Genomic DNA, 23,778 nt, shown 5'->3' on the forward strand with positions numbered 1-23,778 from the left:
CTGTTAGATTAGTCACAAAACTGTTTTGAAACAGAGGCTCGTGTATCCAAGACTGGCTTTGAACCTATGGCTGAAATGGCCTTGAGCTGCTGACTCTGTGCCCCAGGAGTGCTGGGATTACAGGTGTGTGGGTGTGTGTGTGTGTGTGTGTGTGTGTGTGTGTGTGGTGTGTACATGCACATATGCACATGCATCTGTTTATGTATATGTGTATGTATGTGTGTCTATATAAGTATATGTATTTATGTACACATATGTGGTACCAGAGATCAAACTCTGGGCTTACAAGACACACTCAAGCAACTGCATTTCTTTACTGAACTGACACATTTGAAGACCACTGTTTAACGATAAGTTTTAGACAAATGTCGTAGGTTCTCCGCTAGCCTTGACTCCAAGTAGCTGAGGAGGACCTTGCACTTTTGATCCTATGGCCACTGCTTCTCCAGTACTGAGATTATAGGTGTGTGCCCCCATGATCCATGCGTGTGATACCTGGGGCTCTGTGCATGCTAAGCAAGCCTTAAGGTCTGAGCCCCAGTCAAGGAATATTTTCTTACCTCCAAATCACTCTTCCAGTCTGAGTCCATAGGCCAAAGGTCTTCTCACGTGTCTTTCACATCCGTAGCCCACATCGCCAAACTCTGCCTACCGTATGGCAGGTTCTCATTGACAGCCACTGAGTGGACCATCAGCAACACTCTCCTGAAAGCAAGCGCCATGCTGTGGCAGCTCCATGAAAACTAGGGCAGATTGCTCTTCTCTCCTCTTCTTCCTCTTCTTCCTCTTCCTCCCTGTCTTCTCTTCTGCCCCTTTCCCCTTCTTTTAACCTCATGCTTCGTCTATAGGATTTTCTTGAAGTTTATAAAACCAAGACTGTAATGAGTCTTTCTCTCTCCCACCAGCCAGCTGCAAATAATGACATGGAGACTTTTTATTAATTATGAAAGCTCAACCTTAGCTTAGGCTTGTTTCTAACTAGCTTTTATAACTTAACCCATTTCTATTAATAGACATGCTGTCACATGGCTTGTGGCATTTACCTTTCCTCCTGCATGTCCTCCTTTCTCTGTGTTTGGCTGGCTATTCCCCCTTTCTTCTTCCCAGAGCTCTCTCTGTCTGGAATTCTCACCTATGCCTCCTGCCTAGCTATTGGTTATTTGACTCTTTATTATACCAGTCACAGCAATAAATCTTCACACAGTGCACAAATATCCCACAACATTTCCCTTTTTTTGTCTAAATAAAAAAGTAAAGGTTTTAACTCTAACACAGTAGAACTATATATAATAAGAACAATTATAGGAAGAATTACATTTACAATATACAGTCCATTTGAATTTGGCAAAGTCAGAGAAAATACTCTATTATTTATCTTATCTTGGTAAGCCCAAAGTTTTATATCTAATTTACTTTCCATGATAACTAAGAAAAACTGTAACTATGAATAAAAAACTTCAACCCCATCAGAGAACTGAGTAAAATATATTTTCTGAGTAAACAGGAAGTGCAGAGCAAACAACCTCCAAAACTATAGAAATGACAAGGATAGCTGGCCGCCTGGACAGTCACCCAAGTTTCCTCTGCAACACTGAGGCATCCATCTTTGACCTACAGGCCTAGAATATTTGACAAATTTTTTTGTGAACCAGGAATTTTGAAGGACTGTCCTAACTCTTCTTTGACCAAGTTCAGCAGTCACTTTCTTTTGTGTCCTGCTTGTCTAATTTGTACAGTTTACTGTCACCAGTCAAGATAGGGCAGTTTCTTGCCCAGATGGAAATAAAATGCAAACTCCATATGAAAGTTCTTTGATGCCCATCATCGTTTTTTTAAGTAAATTGGTGCTGCCAGGAGTAGACATGTCTTACTTTCATAAAGAGTCTAGTTATTAAAACATTTTAAATGCCATATTCTGAAGGTCTCTGAAGTGTCTGAATACCATCTATCTATTTAAAATATATCCCTGTTTGTCTTTGAAAACATAACTAATATGGCTCTAAGTTTGATTGTTATAGATGACTAGCTACTAACCTGTATTTCTTTATTATCCTAATAACTTTCAATGACTAGAAATTTACATTACATTGTTGAATAAGCTGTATATGCACAAAATATTTAAAAAGAGTAGAAATATATATAGTATAACAAAATAACCTTAAATTTGTACCAATATATAAAATCCACACTAATGTAAAATATGTGAAACTAGTAGTTGTTTTTTAGTTCAAAAGTAGAGTCAACAATCCATCCCTTTATCCCATCGATTCTGTACTATATCTTTATCTATAATTATTTTAAAGAACTCAAGAACAATGGCAATGGGTTTTTGATCCTACTGCACGTACTGGCTTTGTGGGAGCCTAGGCAGTTTGGATGCTCACCTTACTAGACCTGGATGGAGGTGGGGGTTCCTTGGACTTTCCACAGGACAGGGAACCCTGATTGCTTTTCGGGCTGGGGGGGGACTTAACTGGGGGAGGGGAAAGGAATTGGGAGGCGGTGGCGGGGAAGAGACAGAAATCTTTAATAAATAAATAAAAAAATAAAATAAAGATAAACAAACATATACACACACACTACTAACTCCATTTATTATTTCTCAAATGTACATGTGTCTAGAGATGACCACTTGGGATTGGACACCTATCATGGGTTCATTTCTGGAGAAGACTGATTCTCCCTCTCTCAGCCCCCATTGATTGCAATAGCTCTTCATTAGGCTCTGGGGGCTTATGAATTTTCCCTATTCACATTGATACATTGGCATTCTGTATGTTTTTATAAGTGCATAAAATATTGAAATAGATTATTTAAAGTCTATGAGCTTATAGAAGATAGCAGGCCCCAGTCCTTGAATGAGGTAACCTCACTTAGCACAGGAAGTATAATGCCCTCTGCCCTAGTATCCTGGAGCCCACACTACCCAGACTTCCTCCTCATTTATAAGGAACAGTACTCTGTCAGTCTTCTTGGGCTGACTCACCTTCTAGATGGGAGGTGGCAAAACACCATCCTCCTCAGCAAAGCATCCGACCTCGCCCTCTTTGATGGCTCATCCTTCCAGCTTCTAAGAAGGGCAGGAGAAGAGAGAGCCAACAACTAAGAAACTCTTGTGTTCTCAAGCTGCTTTCTCACAGATTTTCCTCCACATTCTGCCCTAGGAGTGTATTTAAAATGACATCATTCCTGAGATTCAATAATGTTCATACTGTTATCATAGGCCACTCTTCGTGGTCCACAGATCTCAGGATGTGGTAGAAATAGGCTGGTCCAGAAGTGGAGAGCAGACCTGCTCCTTCATTGGTTGGCTGAGAAACCTTGGCAGATAAACTGACAATCCTTAACCCTGTTTCTATTGAAAACTGAGAACAATCAGTGTCCAAATTCCTTAACTTTAATAATAACCACAAATATTAATACTTTAATAATAACCACAGGCAAAATGGGATGTTAGAATTGAATAGAACCACTTGAAAGGGGTATCCAGAGTCACCAGAGACCCTATGTGCCTCTGGGACACTGAGGAGACCTGGCCTAACTGAGAGCTGCCACCCTCTGGGCACACCTAGGGTGTTCCTAGCATGGGCTGGCAGGCTACAACATAACCCATCCTCATTTCTGCTCCTAGCCATTCACCTTCACACTTGCCCAACACCAGGCAGATTGGGATTAAAGCATCCTGGCTGAGATTCCATCCAGATACCACAGCTTCTTCCGTGATGAAGCAGATAGCAGACCTCACTCCCAAAGTTCCTCTCTTGCATAGCTGGCCTTTGGCTTGAGGGAGGCCCAGTCAGGGAAGCATGTGGCAATCTGCTTCTGCCACACACACCGGTCCTATGGGTGGGTAGTAGGTATGAGGATGTGCAGGTAGAACCTGGGGCACCTAGGATGTGGAACACTAGAGAAAGTCCTAGAAGGAGGGCTTCAGGTACCTGCCAGGGAACGGGTGTGGCTGCAGGGACTTGCTAAGTCTGATTTAGGAAAGCACAAAGCAAATGCAAGGCCGGTACCAACTACATCCAGAGCTCTGTCTGATGGCTCTGGACTAGAGTTTAGAGACCCATCTTTCTTTCCTAGCCTGGGTGGCCAAGTCATACCACTTCCTTGGGCTTCTATAAAACTCTCCATTGGTGAAGCCGGGAATGAACCCTGCTTCTCCAATGAGCACATCTAACCCAGCTTCCGAAGTGGTGACATACTCCAAGTGACTCATCCTCCCAAGAACGCTGAGTTTACTTGCAAGTTAGGAGCTGGGGGCAGTTCTTCTTTTTCACACCGTTTATGAGTTCTAATTCATAGTCCCATTCAATCTGCTCATTGAAAACAGGCAACCAAATGGTTTCGAGAACTCTGCCAGTTATGTGACCATCACCATCATACCATGATCTGTTCTGGTTCAGAGCTGTTACTCCTCCAAGGAACAATGACTGTGCCCTCACCACCGCCTCCCAGTGCCTTTCAGCCCTCCCTGCCTCAGCAACCACTAATCTACTTTCTACTTCTGTAGAATTGTCTGTTTTGAACATTTCATACAGATGGAATCATGCATATGTGGTCTTGCAGGGATAATTTTTACATTAAAACAAATAGTTCTACAATGAGAAGCAGGCAGGAAATTAGACTCATTTTAAATCACAAAAGATTTATTTCAAAGACATCCTCCTTGCATCTGTCAGCTTCCTGCTAGTCTAACTTTCCTGCAGGGACAGTAATTCATTCTCCCCTCTCCCTGGGGCCGCTTTGTGGATGAAAGGATTTTAATGATCTTTTACCCCCATTCTGGCTCCAATCTTAGAAGACCCCAGAGCCCAGTCTGATAAGCTCAGAGAACATTTCCAGAAAAATCTATTAGTGATTTTTTTTCTTTTCATCACTTTCCTTCACTCCTTATATTCCAATCATATGTACACACACCGAACCTGTCCTTAGTGATGAAATAACATTACGTCAGTGTTTCAGACTTCTATATATTAGTAAGAGGCTGAGTGGGGCTGTTCCTGGCTTAGCTCACATCATCCTCCAAGCCTCATGGAAGGGGCTGCTTCCTGTGTCTTTACTGAGATACAGTGTTCAAGCATCTTTCCAGAGCACAGTGTGATGAATTAATCTAAGCATCAATGTGTATGGGACGGCAGTGGTCAGATGGGAGAAAGTGTTGGGAACTTCTGTTCTTCTTGCCTGGTTATTTGAGAGGCACTTCCTACTGTTTCATTCACTGCAACCTGAAACAGTGACATGGAATGGCGTGGTGTGGACAGTGCCAGCTCAAGGAGTATTTTCAGGAAGGAAAGAAAGGTGAGAGAGAATGAAACACAGAGAAGGAAAGAGAAAGGACGGGGAAGAGGGAGAAAGGGAGCAGGAAGTGGGGAGCAGGAAGACAGGCTAGAAGAGAAAGCTGCCTTCCTATGATCAACCATTGATGAAATGTAACTCCTGAACTTGCTTTTTCATGAATCATTCCTGCCCTGAATTAGGAGAGCAGAACCCAGACTTGAGAGCAGAGGTGAAAGCAGGTAGGAGAGGTGTCAGGCAGGGCTGAGCGGAAGTTATTAGCCTGACACGAGGTACGTCTCACCAGAGGGCGCCTGCATCCCTTTCCTCATCAGGCCTTTCTAGAGGGCACATGAGGACTCTTTAATGTTGTAGGACAAGCAGCGGGCTGTGTCCCGCCACCCGGCTTGCTTAGCCCCTAAATAATTACACAGAAACTGTATTAATTTAAACACTGCCTGGCCCATGAGCTCTAGCCTCTTACTGGCTAACTCTCACATCTTGATTAACCCATTTCTATTAATGTGTATTGCCACTTTACTGTGGCTTACCGGCATGAATCCAACCAGCGTCCGTCTGTCTCGGGCAGGAGAATCATGGCATCTGCCACACTTTCCTTCTTCCCAGCATTCTGTTCTGTCTACTCTACCCACTTAAGGGCTGCCCTATCAAAAGGCCAAGGCAGTCTCTTTATTCAACCAATGAAAGCAACACACACACAGAAGAACCTCCTACACCACTTTAAGCTGTTGTGTGTTGAAAAAAACCCATGCATGGAGTACAAAGCTTCAGCCTGCACTGGGTCCCTTAGAGCTGTGTACTTGGAACATGGCTCAATCTTGATTATCTAAGGGACACAAGCAACCAATGGGCATCATAGAGAGAAGGGTCAGTGAAGGTCAGGGAGTTTTTGCCTTCTCTCTAGCATTCTTCTTAAGACACTGCCTGCCATGAATGTACCCTAGACAGAGATTCCACTCCTGTCACCCTTCCTTTCTATGGAATATAAAATGAGCTGGACCAAGGACAAGAAACAAACTTCAGGGCAGGGTACTGGGCAGTCTGAGTACAGACAGAGGCTGTTTCTCAAGGAAGTGTGCCTGCCCCAGGGAACTGGAGGGCCATGCACTCTGTTTCCACCGACAATGGGCACACCAGCGCCGCCCTCAGAAGCCTGTAGTGACAGCAGCGGGCAGTTGTCCAGAAGCTCCAAGGCACGGGCTGCCCAGTCCTCCCACGGCTAGATGCGCTGACACTGGACCTTCAGCCACAGCACAGCACTTAACCAGTGCCCTCAGGGACACAAGGCTGGCGTGCTGTGCCCAGTGCATTGTTTGCTGTTCAGTGGACCTCAGACAAGTTTTCCCTCTCACGAGCGGATATCCATCCCAAGGCATCTGCCACTTTGGGGTGCAGGAGAGCCAAAGGATTTACCCATGAGGCACGGAGAACCTTCACCACCCAGCTCCTTCTTCTCATTTCAATATCCCAGAGGTTAAAAAGAAATTTCCTTTAAAAAAAAAAAAGTCTGCCAGGATGAAACATAGCACTTGCACATACTCCAGCAAAGACTCTTGGGAGATGTTTGGTTCCTTAGCTTTCTCTGTGCCTCACCCACAGGCTGTATGGCTCAAGAATAGAGACCTCTTTCGTCAAAAACTACTTAAGGAAGAGAAGGGGTTAGTGGGGCCTAGAGCTGGAGGGTACAGCCTGTGACGGCTCAGGAGGAAGACGACAAGTCACACTGCCATCCACAGTCAGGCAGTGAGGAAGATGAATGCTCTCGCCACGCTCACATTCTACTTTTTGTGTGATCTGGGACCTAAGTCCCTGAATGATGCTGCTGTGCGCATTTAGGGCTACCCCTCCTAATCTAGAAGTTTCTTCACAGTCCTGGTCATAAAGGTTATCACTTAGGGGCACTAAACCTGATAAAGCTAACATTAATACTGAGCAACACAATCCCAGCCTGCTGTGTGCAGAACATGCTGCACGGCGGGGCTGCGTGCTGCAGGGGTGAGAGTTGCCGGGCTGTGTGTTGTGGGGCTGCGTGCTGTAGCCACACACCTATGAGGAGTCTGCAGTGGCATAGGCAGTCCCTTCATAGGGTTGTTTTGCGGTCGGAGTCACAGGGCTCTTTTCCCATCTCATCTTACCGAAGCCTCCAACACTGGTGAGCTTAGCTCTACGCTAGTGAGTCTGAGGCAGAAGTTGCGGAGTGCCTCATATCATGGGTAATGGTACACATATGGACCCCACAGACTTCTGGGAACTCAAGCCATCTTTACTAATTTGCCCTTCCTTAATTAAAAAAAAAAAGACTTGTGAGCACACGCGTGCTGAATATAAATGAATTTGGTTATGACATGGCATATAATGAATATATGAACTATATCCATTTTATTTCCTAGACTGAAAATTAAAACAAAGATTTTTGTAGGCCCTCAGCCATATGCTTACTGATGCTGAAGAAGTTGGCCCTGATACCACACCACTCAAAGAGCTAGGAACAGTTCACAGTCCAAGGCCAGTGCTTCTGAGACTGAGCCAACCACTCACCCTTGGGTATACAGTTGCTCACACAAAAGAAACCCTCTGTGCAAGAGTCTGCTAGGGCTGAAATAATAAAGTAGAGAGGAAGTCTTTTAACAGCAACTGAACTCTCCTAAAAGCATATGCCAAGAGACAAGAAGGAAGGAGGCAGGGCTGAGATACGATGTTTTAAGCCCATCGGTCCTATGAATACTCACTGGTGTGCCCAGGCACAAGAGCCTGCTATTTGGTGACTGCTCTGGGCTAGGAGAAGAATTTGGCTTGAGGAGGCATGTGAGAAAGAAAGAGTAAGCCTCCAATTTAGCTAGACTGCATGCCTCTGTGTGGAGCTCTCCCTAGGTCTCGCACATGTGGGATGACTCTGGCCATGTGTGTCACATGGGATGAAGGTAGCTGGCCCTCAGAGCATGCGTAGATTGGCTCCCAGACTGGTGTGCCTATGCAGTGAAGGGTGATCCACATGATCCATGGCCCAGAGCAAATGGAACCACAAGGCCTTCTTCAAAAAGTCCAGCACGTCGTAGACCAAAAAAGTCAAAGCATGACTGAATGCCCACGAAGACATCTTTGGGGGTGGCGGGGGATTAGTGCAGTTCAATCAGTCATTCCCTTCTCTGTCTAGACCAGCACAGGCCTTACCTTACATTTACTTGTATTGTTATATGACTGCTATTCTACCTTTTCTTCAAATATGTGATAATACTAAATATTTATATTTTAAAAGCAGTATTGTCAAATTTCTATTCCTTTACTGTTAAATGTCATCTAATCTACAAGTCAGACAGCTGACAAAAACAAGCTCCACAGGGAGCTGAAAAGCAATCAAGGAAGACTTCACATCAGCCTCAGGCCTTTATGTTCATATACAGATGCACCTGCACACACACGTGTGCCCCTACACACATATGTACCTCACACATGTGTGCCCTCTACACACATATGCACCTGCACACACGTGTGTGCGCAATACACACATGTGTGCCCTCTACATACATATGCACCTGCACACACGTGTGCCCTCTACACATATATGCACCTGCACACACGTGTGTGTGCAATACACACATATGCCCTCTACATACATATGCACCTGCACACATGTGTGCCCTCTACACACATATGCACCTGCACACGTGTGCCCTCTACACACATATGCACCTTCACACACGTGTGCCCTCTACACACTTATGCACCTGCACATACGTGTGTGCCCTCTACACACATATGCACCTGCACACACACGTGTGCCCTCTACACACATATGTACCTCACAGACACGTGTGCCGTCTACACACATATGCACCTGCACATACATGTACCTGCACACACATATGCCCTCTACACACATTTGAACCTGCACATACATGTACCTACACACACATATGCTTTAAAAATCCCGTAGAGCCTCATTTCCAGCACACGTGGAGAAAAGCTATGTTGGCTAACTTAAGATTTGTACCTTGCTCAATAATTAAAGCAAAGAGCTAGATGTCTAGTTTATGTATGCAATCCCAGCACTTAGAAAGTGAAGAGGGGGATTGAGAATTCTGGGCCATCTTCAATGTAGTAAGTTCAAGGTCACTGTGAGCTACATGAGACACTGTTTCTTTCCTTTATTTCTTTTTTTTTCCCAAGGGGCAAATAACATCAGACAAGAAATTAGCAATGGTACATAAGAAAAGCCAATTTACTTTCTTAAACCCTTTTGGAAGATGGCTGCCTATAGAGCCAGGAGAGTATTCTTGTGAATGTACTGCCATGTAGCTGTGTTCTGGGCCCAGGATGAGGCTCCTGGGGAGTTCCCAGAGTGTACCTGCTGTCCACCCTCCCCTCAGCGGTGCAGCGACAGAAGCCACTTCCAAACACGCCACTTCAGGTGACCATCACTAGACCTATGCTATCATTGAGCGGCCAAGGTATGTTCAACAATACACAACAACAAACGTCTCAACTACTGTGGTGAAGAATGAACAGAGAAGAAAGACACTGAGGTTTTAAGTGTGCCTGTCTGAGGCCAAGTAGCCTGGTTCTGACAGCTATCTGCTAAAAGGCAGATTCAGTTTCTACTATTGCTGCTCTCCATGAGCCTCCAGGAAGGGCAAGCTCCCACATAATAATAATAATAATAATAATAATAATAATAATAAATATAAATATAAATATAATAAAAATAATAAAACACATTCTTTGTGTTTTGCCTGGGGGTTTCTGAGAGACTGGAGGAGAAGCCACCTTAGCCACACATCCAGGGAATTTGAAGCTAAGGGGGAGAGCACAGCTCCCAACCCCATGGACCTGAAGGTCATTAGACCAAAGCCACGTAGCCACGAGTCAAACAGCAGGATACAGGGCTTCAAGCAGCAAGGTGCGGGCGTGTGTCACAGACAGGTGTGCATTTCCTACCTTCTCTCTGATTTCTTGCTACAAGTGTGGACTGGGTACACTGCTACGCCTTCATCACACCAGTTCTGTGTGTGGCAGTAGCTTTGTCAAGTTACCAGATGCATCTGTCACCACCCCAATCTGGGACTAAGTTTGATCATCACGTAGAGTTTTTCAAAGCAATGTCCTAAGGGAGGAGATTTATAGTTTGATTTTCTTTATGCCAGTACTGGGAACTGTACTTGTGCCTGCTAGGCATGCTCTCTGATGCCTAAAAAAATCCTATATAGATGAACTTTTTATAAACCAATAAGCAGTTTCAGAGAAATTGAATAATTTCCAAATCCCAACCCCAAGATTTATGACTTGAAAGTCATAGTTGCCAATATCATAAAATGGCGTTTGGCATCACCAAAGACATTCTCTTAGATATCCTACTTTAAGAGACCTTCATTAAGAGTGAGTTTCCCTGGAAACTCAGGGATGAAATCTCCCCAACACCATGAAAACCAGCCCGCCCCCACCTTCTCCTCAGTGCTGACCACAAAGGGAAGGCACTTTTGTACCACACCCTCCTACCTGTGTTCTCCTCCAGTCTTGGAATCACTGGTGTCCGCTGCAGCTCACCATGCCTTGCCTTATGCTTATGCTAGAATACATACTCCATTGCAGTCAGTGTCCTTCTTCTCTTGGCTCTGAAAGAACTGAGTGATTCCAGAATGGTTTGTGGCCATTAATTAATTTTCATTAGTTAATACAGATGAATAAAAGCTTAGGGCTTGCCCTGTGAAATGTGTGGAAAATCCACTTTGCTTGTAAGCTGTGAATCTGAAAAATTATTCAATTTTTTTATAACTGCTTATTGGTTTATAAAAACTTCATCTATATGTTTTTAAATGCATCGGATACGTGATGGTTTATATCAACTGCCAACTTGACAGGATCTAGAATCACATAAGAGACAAATCTCCAAGCATGTCTCTTGGTGTTAACTTGGAAAAGACACACAGTAAACGTGGGTGGCAGCATCCTGTGGGCTAAGGTCTTGGAGTGAACACACGGAGGCACTGAGCTGAGCACCAGTGTTCACTATTCTTTGCTTCCTGACCGTGGGTACAGACAGTGTAACCAGCTGCCTTATGCTCACACAGCCATGCCTTCCCTACCATGACAGACTACTCTCAAGCATGGAGCCAAATAAAACTCTTTCTTCTAAATTGCTGTATAAGGCATTTTGTTATTTAAATATGATAATTAATGTTACACTATAGTGTAACTACATATAAATAACCTTATTATCTTTCTTAATACACAAATCATATGAGATGAGTGACATTACTGTCACAGAAATAGAGGACACTGATAGTAGTAAGTAGTGTGAGGGAGATTCAAATCCCAGTTAGATCCTAAAAGACATAGTTTTTAATGGGCTTCCACCACAGTCCAAGGATTTGCTTAAAGTAATATGAAGGTAATAGAAAAGTGCCTGGTGTCAGAGGCAGGGAATGGGGGGCCTCGGGGCAAGGGATGAGCCCTGAGTCACAGCAAAGCAGCTGGAGTCGGCAGAGACTATGAAGGTGGAACCAACTGGGAGAGATTGAGGGAGCAGGAAGGAAGACATTGGGCGTTGTTTAGCAAGGTGTATGTCTGAGTCTAAATGATCAAGGTGATGGAAGAGATGAACGCATAAGCAGACGGGAGAGAGCAGTGTGGGCACCAGACAAACATAGCAGGGAAGAGCTGAAAGATACAAAATGAACGTGGAAGCCATAGTCATAGTGACTGAAGTACCAAAGGCAGGAAACCTCCCTACAAAGAGGAGCTGAGAGCTGAGACGAGGTTGTCAGAAGCAGGAGACATGGACGAAGAGTCACTGAGGGCAGGAGAGATGGACGAAGAGTCACTGAGGGTAGGAGCACATGGAAGAAGAACCACAACTACCAGTAACTCCAGTTCTAGGGGATCTGATGACCTCTTTTGGACAACATGGGCACCCACACACGTGCACATATTAATATACACACATACACATAAAGAAATCTTTTAAAAAGACATTTGAGTGAATAAAGAAAAACATACATACACAACACACATATATACACATATGCAGTTTTACTCAGCTGTAAAGAAGAATTAAATTATATCATTTGCAGGAAAATGAATAGAATTGGAAAACAATGGAATGAGTTAATCAAACAAACCAGACTCAGATATATATGATACACAGAATACATATTTAAATAAAAATGTGTGAACATATATATGACATAAAAGTAAAAGGGGGCTATGTAGAAGTTGGATCCTTTTCATGGAGGAGGTAGAGGCAATATGAGAAGGTAATGAAGAATAAGAAAGGCAAAATATCATATGTATTATCTCAAATGCATAAGGAGAACCACTTGCCAGGAGGAAGAAACCATCGGAAGAGGGGAGGACGGACAGGGGAGGACTATGGGGGAAGTGATATATAAGAATGAAAATGGTATAATGAAACCCATATTTTCACCAGCTACAAAAATTAATGGGAGAAAAAGGAAAACATAGAGTGTGAACTTGTGTGTGGTAGGATTCCAAAGCCAAACACAATTGCATAAGCTATAAAGGGAAAATTAGAGAATTTAAATGTCAAAGTCAGTAACTTCTGAAACAATATGCCGGATTGAGAGCACAGTGGTTCCTCCATACCTGAGAGAGATTGGTGCCAAGGTGCTCCCCACCCAACAGTGATCAAAATCAATGGGTGCTCAAGTCCCTTACAAAAAAAGGCTTGTATACGGGTGCAGTGGCGCATAACTGTAGTCCCAGCTATTTGGGCAGCTGAAGAAAAGGGTTCAAGACCAACCCAAGGAACATAGCAAAACTCAGCTTGAAAAATACTAAATAAAATGACTTAGTATTGGGGGCTGGAGAAATGGCTCAGTGGTTAAGAGCATTGTCTGCTCTTCCAAAGGTCCTGAGTTCAATTCCCGGCAACCACATGGTGGCTCACAACCATCTGTAATGAGATCTGATGCCCTCTTTTGGCCTGCAGGCATACATGCAGACAGAATATTGTATACATAATAAATAAATAAATATTATGAAAAAAATGACTTAGTATTTGCAAATCTACACATAATACCCTTCTGACTTTTAGTCACCTCTAGGCACTTGTAGGTACTACAGGACTGAACTCAAACTCACTGTCTCCTGCCTCAGCCTCCCTAGTTCAGGGACTACATTCGTGTGCCTGCTCAGAGTGCAGTGTTTTGTTTTGTTTCATAAATTTATATTCTACACAAAAAGAAATGTGGAGAAACACTCATGATATCCAAAGCTAAGTTGGAGAAGTGGCTTTTCTGGTGCACACCTGCAGTGTCAGCACTTGGCAGACTGAGGCAGAAGGATCGCAAGTTCAAGGTCAACCTAGGCTACACAACAAGACCTTGTCTCAACAAGCAACAGCCATGTATTTACAGTGGATTCTGGATACTCAACATGACTCAGGTGTGCACTGAGTCAGGATTCCCAGAACTGGCAATTGGCATGACCAGAAGTGCCACTAAAGGACAACCCTCCCTGTTCTGGTCCAAGGATTGCCAGAAGGCCTTGGGAGCCCGGCAGCCCAGGGAGCCAGGCAGCCTTGGGAGTCAGGGGTTATGGTATCCTCTGTTTGCCTCTCAGAATCAAGAAAAGGCCCATTTGCTCTCTCTCTTTCTTCTCTGTTTCCCCTTTCTTCAACAAGTTTCCATCTTATGTACATTCAGAGAAACTCCATGATTATTCAAGAATGATTTGTTTGAATGTATGTGATATCCGAGTGAAGGGCTTGTTAAAAAGAGAGAGACAGAAAGAGATGATGGAATGGTGACATTGGCAAATGCCCCAAAGACCAGGCCCAGTATGAGTGATGTTATGAGAAGGAAGGATCAAGGGTGTCGCTGCCAGCCTTATACACTTGCAGATTTCTTGAATGAATTACAAATGCCTCCATCCTGTTGGGCCTGTCTGGAGGGTGTTTGCCTCACCTAATGCCAGGCACTGCTTTGCTTTAAATTGTCTGAAAGCAAAACTTGGCATCTCTTCTCCTTTGGCAGAATGACAAGCCCGCCTCTCCTAGGCCATTCATTCTCCACAGGCTAGAGTGGGGCAGGGAGGTTGTTTGTGAAGCACTTCGGGGAAGCCAGGCCTGCTTGACTTCTCAGTGGAAGGTTTGTATCTGTAACAAAGGGTACAGAAACCATGATGACTCCAGCCAGCTGCCCTCAGAGTTCCAGCTGTTGACACTGTTTGTTTGTTATTTATTACATTAGCCTTTGAAAGAAAAAAGTTTGAATCAGTAAGAATTAGTGCCCATATGCTTTCTTATAAATATCTCCAGGCAAATCGAAGGTTATTTCATAAGACTACCAAAGTTATAAGCCAGCTTCGTTCCATCTCAGCAGGAATCTGGGAAGAGCACCAGGTAAGAAGCTCTCTCTCTTTGCTTTGTTTAAGAAGCTGGGCATTCATTCACCTAAGAAAGTGACCAGCTGGGCAAATCACAAGCCTTTAGGGAGTAAAGACAGAAAAAGAAACTACCCAACCACACTTCCAACTAACAGTTATGGGTTTTGGTGATCCCGATGTTGACAAGAACTTTTCAGAGCTCCAGAGCTCCAGGCCCCAACAGGGGCCTTGACTCTAAAGAAGACATAGAACTTTGCTGAATTAAGGTCTCACTCCTTTCTCTCCTGAGGAATCATCAGATGGAAGGCTGAGATGGTTAAAAGCAAGGATGAAGAAGAAACCAGGATTCTGTTTCAGCTGATGGGCTGGCCTTGCTCCTTCAGACTCTGCAGAGCTGCAGCACTAGTCAAGGAAGTGAGTTCACTGTAGGCCAAGCCTTTCTGCTCTTTGCTGTGCAGACTCACAGCTCAGCCTCTTCAGCTAGGTTCCCAGTAGTGTGGCTTCCACTGCAGGATGTCCCCTTTCTTCCCAGTGCCCTCCCCAATGTTGTAATTCCTGAAGCCCAAGTCTGTCTTCTGTGAGGAGAAAACAGGTGTAGAGTGCTGGGATTAGTAAGGTTGGTTGTTCACATACTTTGGGGGATGATCAAACTGGAAGCCTGGGAGTCTGCATTAGGAGGGTTAGAAGGAAAAAATATCTGTCAATATTGACTATGGGCCACGCAGCTTTGCTTGGGGATTAAGGGGTGGACCATTGGGTGTAGACAGAGACAGAGTTTATGTTTCCCAGTTGCCAAGACTGGAATAATCACACAGAAACTACATTAATTACAACAGTGCTTGGCCAATGACTCAGGCGTATTCCTAGCTAACTCTTACATCTAAATTAATCCATTTCTCTTAATCTATGTCACGAGGCTATGACCTACCAGTAAGGTTCCAGTGTCTGTCTCTTTCAGCAACTACATGGTGTCTCTCTGACTCCACCTACTCTCTCTCTATATATCTTTTTGAATTTCCTGCCTGGCTTTATTCTGCCCCGTCAAAGGCCAAAGCAGCTTATCTATTAACCAATGGTAATAAAACATATTCACAGCATATGATGGACAATCCCACATCATCTCTCCTTTTCTGCCTAAATAAAAACAAAGGTTTAACTTTAACGTAATAAAATTACATGTAACAAAACAGGTATCAAACAAGAATTATAGTTATAATATTTAGTCTATATGTATCTGGCAAAATTAAAGAAAATATTTTATCATCTATTTTATCTTTGTGAGTCTAAGGTTTCATATTTATCTTTTATCATAACTAAGAAAAACTATAACTACCTGTCTCAACTCCACCAATATCCATATCCAGAAGGATATAATATTAAGTAAACAAGAAGCACATTGTAAGCAACTTACAAAACTCTAGAATTGATAGAGACATCTCACTTCCTGAAAAGTCACCCAAAGTTCTTCTGTAATGTTGGGGCATCCATCTTCAGCCTACAGGGCTATAAGATCTGGCAAACTTTTCCAAGAAGCAGGAAATTTGAAAGACAGTTTTGCCTATATTGGCAGTTTGTCAGGCACTTTCTTCTGTACCCTGCAGAATGTCTGGCAGACTCTTTCATTGAGTAGGAACCCTGAAGAACACTCACACCTTCTTTAGGCAAGTTCAGCAGTCATTTTTCTGTGGGTCCTGCATGTCTAGTTCATACAGCATACTGTCAAGTAGTCCAGGAAAGAGCAGTTTCTATTCTTGTCACATTAAAGGCAAATTCCATATTGAGTTTCTTCATGCCCATAAACTTTTCTGAAGTAATTGGTGCAGCCAGAAGCAGACATATTTCACTGTCAAGAAAAGTCTAAGTTCTTAAAATATTTTAAATGCCATATTCTGTAAGTCTTTGAAAGGTTTGAAGAATATCTATCTATCTGAAATATATCTCTGTACATCTAGAAAATCTAACATGACTATAAAATGTTTGACTGTTATAGATGACTATCTATTAATCTGTATTTCCTAATTATACATACAATAACTTAAACAAGCAGAAATACATATACACAGTGTAACAAATCAAACAAATTTGCATCAATAGACAAAGATACATACCCATGCCAAGTATACATTTTTATATCATACTCCCCTTATTACTTTTTTTATAAATTGACTGTGACCATTAATCATTTATAATCAACCCCCTTTAAATGAAAACAAACATTTATAAACAACCATTTTGGGAATTTGGGCATTGTTTTCCCCCAACTGCTTCCTGTTGTTTGTTGGGTGAAGCATTTTTAGGGTTCACAGAAACCTTTCAGGGGCTCTTGTTCCATCAAACCAAACCACATTTGTCTGGAAAGAATCCACAGGTTCTCATCTTCTGTGGAAACCAAAGCAGAACTTCTTTTTCAAAATAACATATCCTTAGACTCAAATTTTGAAGTCAAGAAACCTTTAAAATGTATATTTTGGTTTAGCATAGGAGCCAATACAATGAAATGTCTCTCTGTACTTAGTACATTCACAGTCAAAAAATTAAAAGAAAACACAATAATATACATAATCCAGACTCTTTGCATATATTCCATCTTTATGTGACTTTTTATTCTATTAATTTTTAATATTTATTTTATTATCTTTACTCCTTTAATCTATGACTATCTGTACCTTTCTTTTCTCTATCTTAAGCACATGTATATTTATCCAACACTGTGACCCATTTTTCATTTCAATCTGTCTTATTGTTTATATGTAACCATTTTCTGACCATATTGGGTGCCAATTTGTAGTAGTACCAAAGAGTTCCATAGTAGCCCAGAATGGAATATAACAAAGCTGTATTTATTTGGGGAAAAACTCATGGTAAGGGTAGCGATCCACAGTCCTCTCCATGTGCTCGGAACTGGATCTGAATCGAGCAGAAAAGAGGACCATGCCCCCTATGCATCCACACTTATAGTACATGAGACCATGCTTAAAGTGGGCCGGTAGCTTAGAGGCTATTGGCTAAGGGAGTTCCCACAACAGTTGGGAGTCTTTCCCCTGCAGATATATCTGGTCCTGTGTGAGGTGAGGACTAGGATGACATATTGCCATGGGGGTGTGAGGAATAGAGAAGAAGGGTTACATCAGGGGACCGATACAGTCAGTATTCTGGGAAGTACTGCTGTGACTGACAGGCTTAAGAGATAGGGGAATCTTACTACAGAACTCACTGGAAAATACAGTGACATTTTATTTATGCTTCATAAATAAAGCTTGCCTGGAAACCAGAAGATAAAACTAAGCCACTGGAGGCCAGGCTGTAGTGGTACACACCTTTAATCCCAGGATTTGGGGAAGATAGGCAAATGGATCTCTGTGAGTCAAGGCCACCCTGGGCTACCTAAGATCAATGCAGAAAGAGACCCAGGTGGTGGTGGGTCATACCTTTAATCCCAGCAGTAGAGAAGAATATAAGCCAGGATCAGGCAGGAACTCTTTTGCTCTTTCAATCTGAGGATTTCTTAAAGGTAAGAGCTTTCTAATGGCTTGGCTGCTTTGCTTTTTTGATCTTCTGGTTGAACCCCAATATCTGTCTCTGGGTTTTTATTATTCATGTTATAGGGAAAGGCTTCACTGGGGAACATGGCTTAAATGGCTCAAGTGATCTTGCTCTCTGTGAGGCTTACAAAGCAAGTAAAAATGGTTTTGCATTTGGAGTTGCTACCCAACCATGCTGAGGAGGCACCTGGTGGGGGATGGAAGACAAGCATGTGACTCAAAAGGTGACCTGTGCTGCCTGCCACCAACACACAGCCAAAGGACAGCAGCCAGGCCCTTCCAGTGCTGGTTTGACTCCTGCTGACTTAATAAAGTCCCTGTTGGTGGACTCTGCATCAGTCTCCATACCTGACAGTGAGGGCTGAGAGCTCTGGGAGAGACCCTGCAGGTGCTAAGACCTCTGGCTTGATGGGGATATAGTCCATGTCTTCTGATCTCTTACTGTGGGATTAAAGTGAAAAATGTATCCATTGTATGTTACCAAACACCCCATGTAAGTCTGTAACTTCACCCTAACCCCTAAAGAACCCAGAAGGAGAAGACAGAATAGGGTGAAAGAGTCGCAGAAAGAGGATAAGGATTCTATGATGCCATGAGTTCTTCAGGGCATCCCTTCAAATCCTGACTCACCTGAGGACAGAATCATGAAGGATGCTAAGTGGGAGCAAAAGGAGGTCACATAAAGATTCAGTCTTGAACAAAGAAACTAATAAAAATACTATTTTGTTTCTTAAAGAGAAGATGCTTCCAACGATAGCTGAGAGAATTGGCATAAGGAATTGTTTGAAACAGACTGACCCAATAAGAACAGGGCAGAGGTGGACATGGAAAAAGGGATGAAGATGGAGACCACCGAGGGTAGAATAAAGCACCAGTGTTCAACAACACTTCAAACACAATTACGTGACCTTATATGACCTTCACACACAAACATGGAACTCAAAACACATCTGACCTGAGATTTCTTTCAAAATTGGTTAAAAACCTTCCTGCATCTCCTTCCTTCTTCTTTACTGTGATGACTCTGAAGATTACAGCTCTGAATTCCAGCCTTAGTAAGGGCTCAACTTTTCTTTTTCCTGCTGAGGCCATTGAATAAGCAAAAATGTGTTGCTTCCTGACAGGTTGAGAGGCTGCTGGGAAATGCCCTGCCATTATTGTTGAGACTATTAAAGACCAGATCCACTGAGTGACCATGGCATCATTGGTAGGAAATCATAGGACAGAAGGGACACTACACTCTGTTCCTTGTGATCAGCAGAGATCAGCCTACCTCTGCCTCCCGTGTGCTGGGATTAAAGGAGTACAAATACATGTTTGATTGGTTTAGTGTATATGTAAAGAGGGATACACCTGTGCCACAGTGTGTGCGAGGTGGTCGGAGAACTTGGGGATACACCTGTGCCACAGTGTGTGTGAGGTGGTCGGAGAACTTGGGGATACACCTGTGCCACAGTGTGTGTGAGGTGGTCGGAGAACTTGGGGATACACCTGTGCCACAGTGTGTGTGAGGTGGTTGGAGAACTTGAGGGAGTTGGCGCTCTTCTGCCATGTGGTTCCAGGGATTACACTCAGATCATCATTCTTTGCAGCAAGCAGCTTTACCTACTGAGCACAGGCCTAACTTAGCCTAACTTAATAAACCCTTATTCTGTCTGAAGAAGATAAACTGAAATAAAAAAAAGACGTTGTATGAGATGTACCATCTGATGTGGTACGCAGAGTGTGCTACATGGATGTAAAACCAATGAACATGAGAATTTCTGGGATGGAAGTGTCAGTCCCACACTTTGAGGGTGAATGTGAGAATGGTGTGAAATGGATCCAACTTAACAACCAGGAACTCTACGGACTGCAAGTCGTGGGGCAGGGGGACCGCTAAAGTTAAGCTCTGTAGCTGAAGTGGGAATCAGTGCCTTACCAGGTGACTCGAACAAATGCTCAGCCAGGCAGCTTCCAGGCTAGTCTTAAGGGCTCAGGGGCATGTGAGTAGTCCTAGGGGATGACCCAGACTTTGTTGAGCCAGTTTCTGCTGTGTTATGGCCATATATAGTGTTTGGAGTTGGATCATTGCCCCCACTGTCCCATGTGCTGCAGGCTTGTTTACCAGCATATGGTGAGATTATTTGACACAGTCTTTAAGAGACAGGGTTTTAGCCTAGTCTGTTTGGATGCTCACCTTCCTAGAACTGGATGGAGGGGGGAGGACCTTGGACTTCCCACAGGGCAGGGAACCCTGACTGCTTTTTGGACTAGAGAGGGAGGGGGAGGGAGGGAGGAGGGGGAGGGAAATGGGAGGAGGGGAGGAGGTAGAAATTTTTAAGTAAAAATAGATAGATAGATAGATAGATAGATAGATAGATAGATAGATAGATAGACAGGGCTTTCCTTCTAGGAGGGAGTTAAGTGATGGGATCTGCCCTTGAAGGGATACTAGAACCTCACTTACCCCATTCCTGTTTTTCTACACTTCATGGCAGACATGAGGTGAACAGTGCTCCTATTACATACTCCTAGCATGGAACCTTGCACCAGTCCCAAGCAACAGAGCAACTAATCTAGACCTGAAACTTGAAATATGGGCTTTAATAAATATTTTCTCTTTGTGAATTTCCTTAGAGATTCTCTTACAAAGCTAACAATACAGATATTATTTTTTTACCTGTAAAACGAGTTGCCTGTATCAGTATCTAAATAAAACTCCTTGGGATATGTATGCATCCTACTACTTCAAAAGCCCTATAAAATTCTGTGGTTAATAATACACGTCTAGGACCATTACTAAACACAAGAAAGTAGTTTTTAAAGATTAGATCAATGTATAAATCAAATGGCAAATTCAGTAAAAAAAAATTCTTAAGGACATAGTATCATTTTTTATACAGTCACAAATCATGCTAATACATTTCCTCAGAGGCCCATTAAAAATGAAAATCTTTAGTTATTAGTATTGCTATCAGTGTTACTATCACAATTACTTTTATTTTCACAGTGTTTGATCTGTATGAAAAACTTGTGAGGGAAATTTATAAGGGGACTGGGAGATGACTCCACAGGTAAAATTGATTGCTATGCAAATGTAAGGAACTGTGTTCAGGTCCCCATATGAAAAGCTGGGCACAGCAGTGTGAGCCTGTAATCCCAGTGCTGGGATGGTGTGGAAAACAGCTCCCTCCTCCAACAGATTGGCACTCATGTGGCCAACTAAAATCCACTTAAAACCTGAGAGGGCTTGCAAAGGAATTCTACACACTAAAAGACAAAGTTTAGCCACATTTTTTCCCCCAAACAGGCTTTGTTTGCTGGCAGCACATGGCAGCTCCTTTAAGAGATGTTTTACAGATTCAGCAGTAGTAGCTGCATGGCTTCAAAATGGCAGCTTCCCAGCCCATGGGCCATGCTGCTAGAACAAACTCTGGCTCTGGATGGGGTTTGTGAGAAGCATGCTATGGCTTGCTTGATGGCAATGTGGACCAGCTGTGTACCTGGAAGTGGGGTGGTATGTGTGTGGTTCTTGAAAGCAGCGAGCAGCTCCACCATGTTGGAGTGGGCACGGCAGGTCGAAAGCACCATATGTACCCTAGGAATGCCACAGCTTAGATTTTTAAGCACTTAGCATTTTAAGAAGCGCTTTTGGTCAGAAAATAATTACAGATATGCAATAAAGACAAATCCAGATTAAAAAGACCTATAAATGGGTCAAAGGGTTGTATAAATGTATGTAGGCTTGGGAGAGAGAAGAAAAAAATATAGACAGTTATAAAAAGAAGCAAAGTCTTTAAAAAGACAGAATACAGACAGTCATAGATTAAAGGAGTAAAGATAATAAAATAAATATTAAAAAGTAATAATAAAGAGTAAAAACAAGCCATATAAAGGTGAAATATGCACAGAGTCTGGATTATGTATATTATTGTATCTTCTTTGAATTTTTTGACTGTGAAGAAGCTAAGTACAGAGAGACATTTCATTGTATGGACTGCTAAGTTAAACCAACATAAAGGTATCTTGATTCCAAAATTTGATTCTAAGGATATGTTGCTTTGGAAAAGAGGTTCTTCTTTTATTTTAACAGAAGATGAGAACTTGTGGATTGCTTCCAGACCAATATGGTTTGATGGAACAAGACCCCCCCAAAAGGTTGCAGTGAACACTCCCACAAAGAAAATACTTTGCTCAATAAACAGCAGGAAGAAGTTTGGAGAAGCTCGCCCATATTCCCAAATATTGTTTATACATGTTTGTTTACATTTAAAGGGGGATATGCTATAGAGATTTGCACTGGTATGGATCTTGGTTGATTGATGCAAATTTAAGGTTAATTTTGTTACACTGTGTACATGTATTTCTGACCTTGATTAAGATATTGTGATTGCGTAGTTCATTTAAAAATTTATAATTAAGAAATATAGGTTAACAGATAATCATCTATAATAATCAAGCTTGTAGTCATGTTAGTTAGATTCACTAGATGGACTAGATGTAATTCAGATAGATAGGGATTCTTGAAATCTTTCAAAGTCTACAGAATATGCCATTTAAATGTTTTAAAAATTTAGGACTTTTCATGACAATGAGACACATATGTTCCTGACAGCACCAATCTATTTCAAGAGGAAGATGGGCATCAAAAAGGCACCTTATGGAGTTTGTTAGATGAACTAGACATGCAGGTTTCTAGGTGATACTCAAGCTGCTGACCCATGGGTCACACGTTAAGTAACCTGCCTTCTCGGCAAAAGGCTTTCTCCACAAAATATTGTCAAGATGCACTCTTGCCTTTGTTCAGCCTGTCCTTATGTCTGTGACACTGCCATCTGGCCAGGTTGTCTGCCATGGGGACAGTCCCTTGACTCCAAAGCAGCCATCTCTAGCCTGGCCAGATACCAAAAAGACAGTTTAGCAGAAAAGGACTTTCTAAAGCATTGGTATTCAACAGGTCCAGGACTGATGACAATACAGGCCAAAAGGAACCCTCAAGAGAGAACAATGGACAGAGGCGCAGCGGCGGCGGCGCCAGAAGCGGCGCAGCGGCGGCCAGACCCAAGCGGCTGGGACAGGCGTGCAATAAGGAGAGCAGATCGCCCTACTACAATTGAATCAAAGAGGTAGGCCTTTGGTTGGCCAGGTCACTGGCACAAGGGGAGCCTGGTCCTGTCCTGAAGATCCTTCGGAGGGGTGAGAGGGTTCTTGGCCTGCAGCAGGAACCACGAAAGAGAGTGAGGGCATTTTGTAAGCGGAGCCCTTGGCCAGCAGGGAAACCTGATCCGGTTTCTAAAGGATCCATTGGATAGGATCAATAGGAGGAGATGGGCAGGTGCCAAGGCAAGAACTCACCCAATAATCCGAAAAACAACATGAAAACATCAGAACCCAATGATCTTACAACAGAAGTATTTGAACAACCTAACACAGAAGAAGTGGAAAAAATCGACTTTATGAAGATAATAGAGTCCCTTAAACAACATGTAAAAAATGCCCTTATAGAAATGGATGAGAAGTATAACAAAAAGTTTGAAGAAATGAGTAAATACGTACATGATACCCTGGGAAACCAAGAAAAAACCATCAAACAGGTAATGGAAACAGTTCAAGA

Source organism: Microtus oregoni, unplaced genomic scaffold (assembly GCF_018167655.1).
Source record: "Microtus oregoni isolate MIOR12 unplaced genomic scaffold, Mior012 000101F_ref0000407, whole genome shotgun sequence".
Lineage (NCBI taxonomy): Eukaryota > Metazoa > Chordata > Mammalia > Rodentia > Cricetidae > Microtus > Microtus oregoni.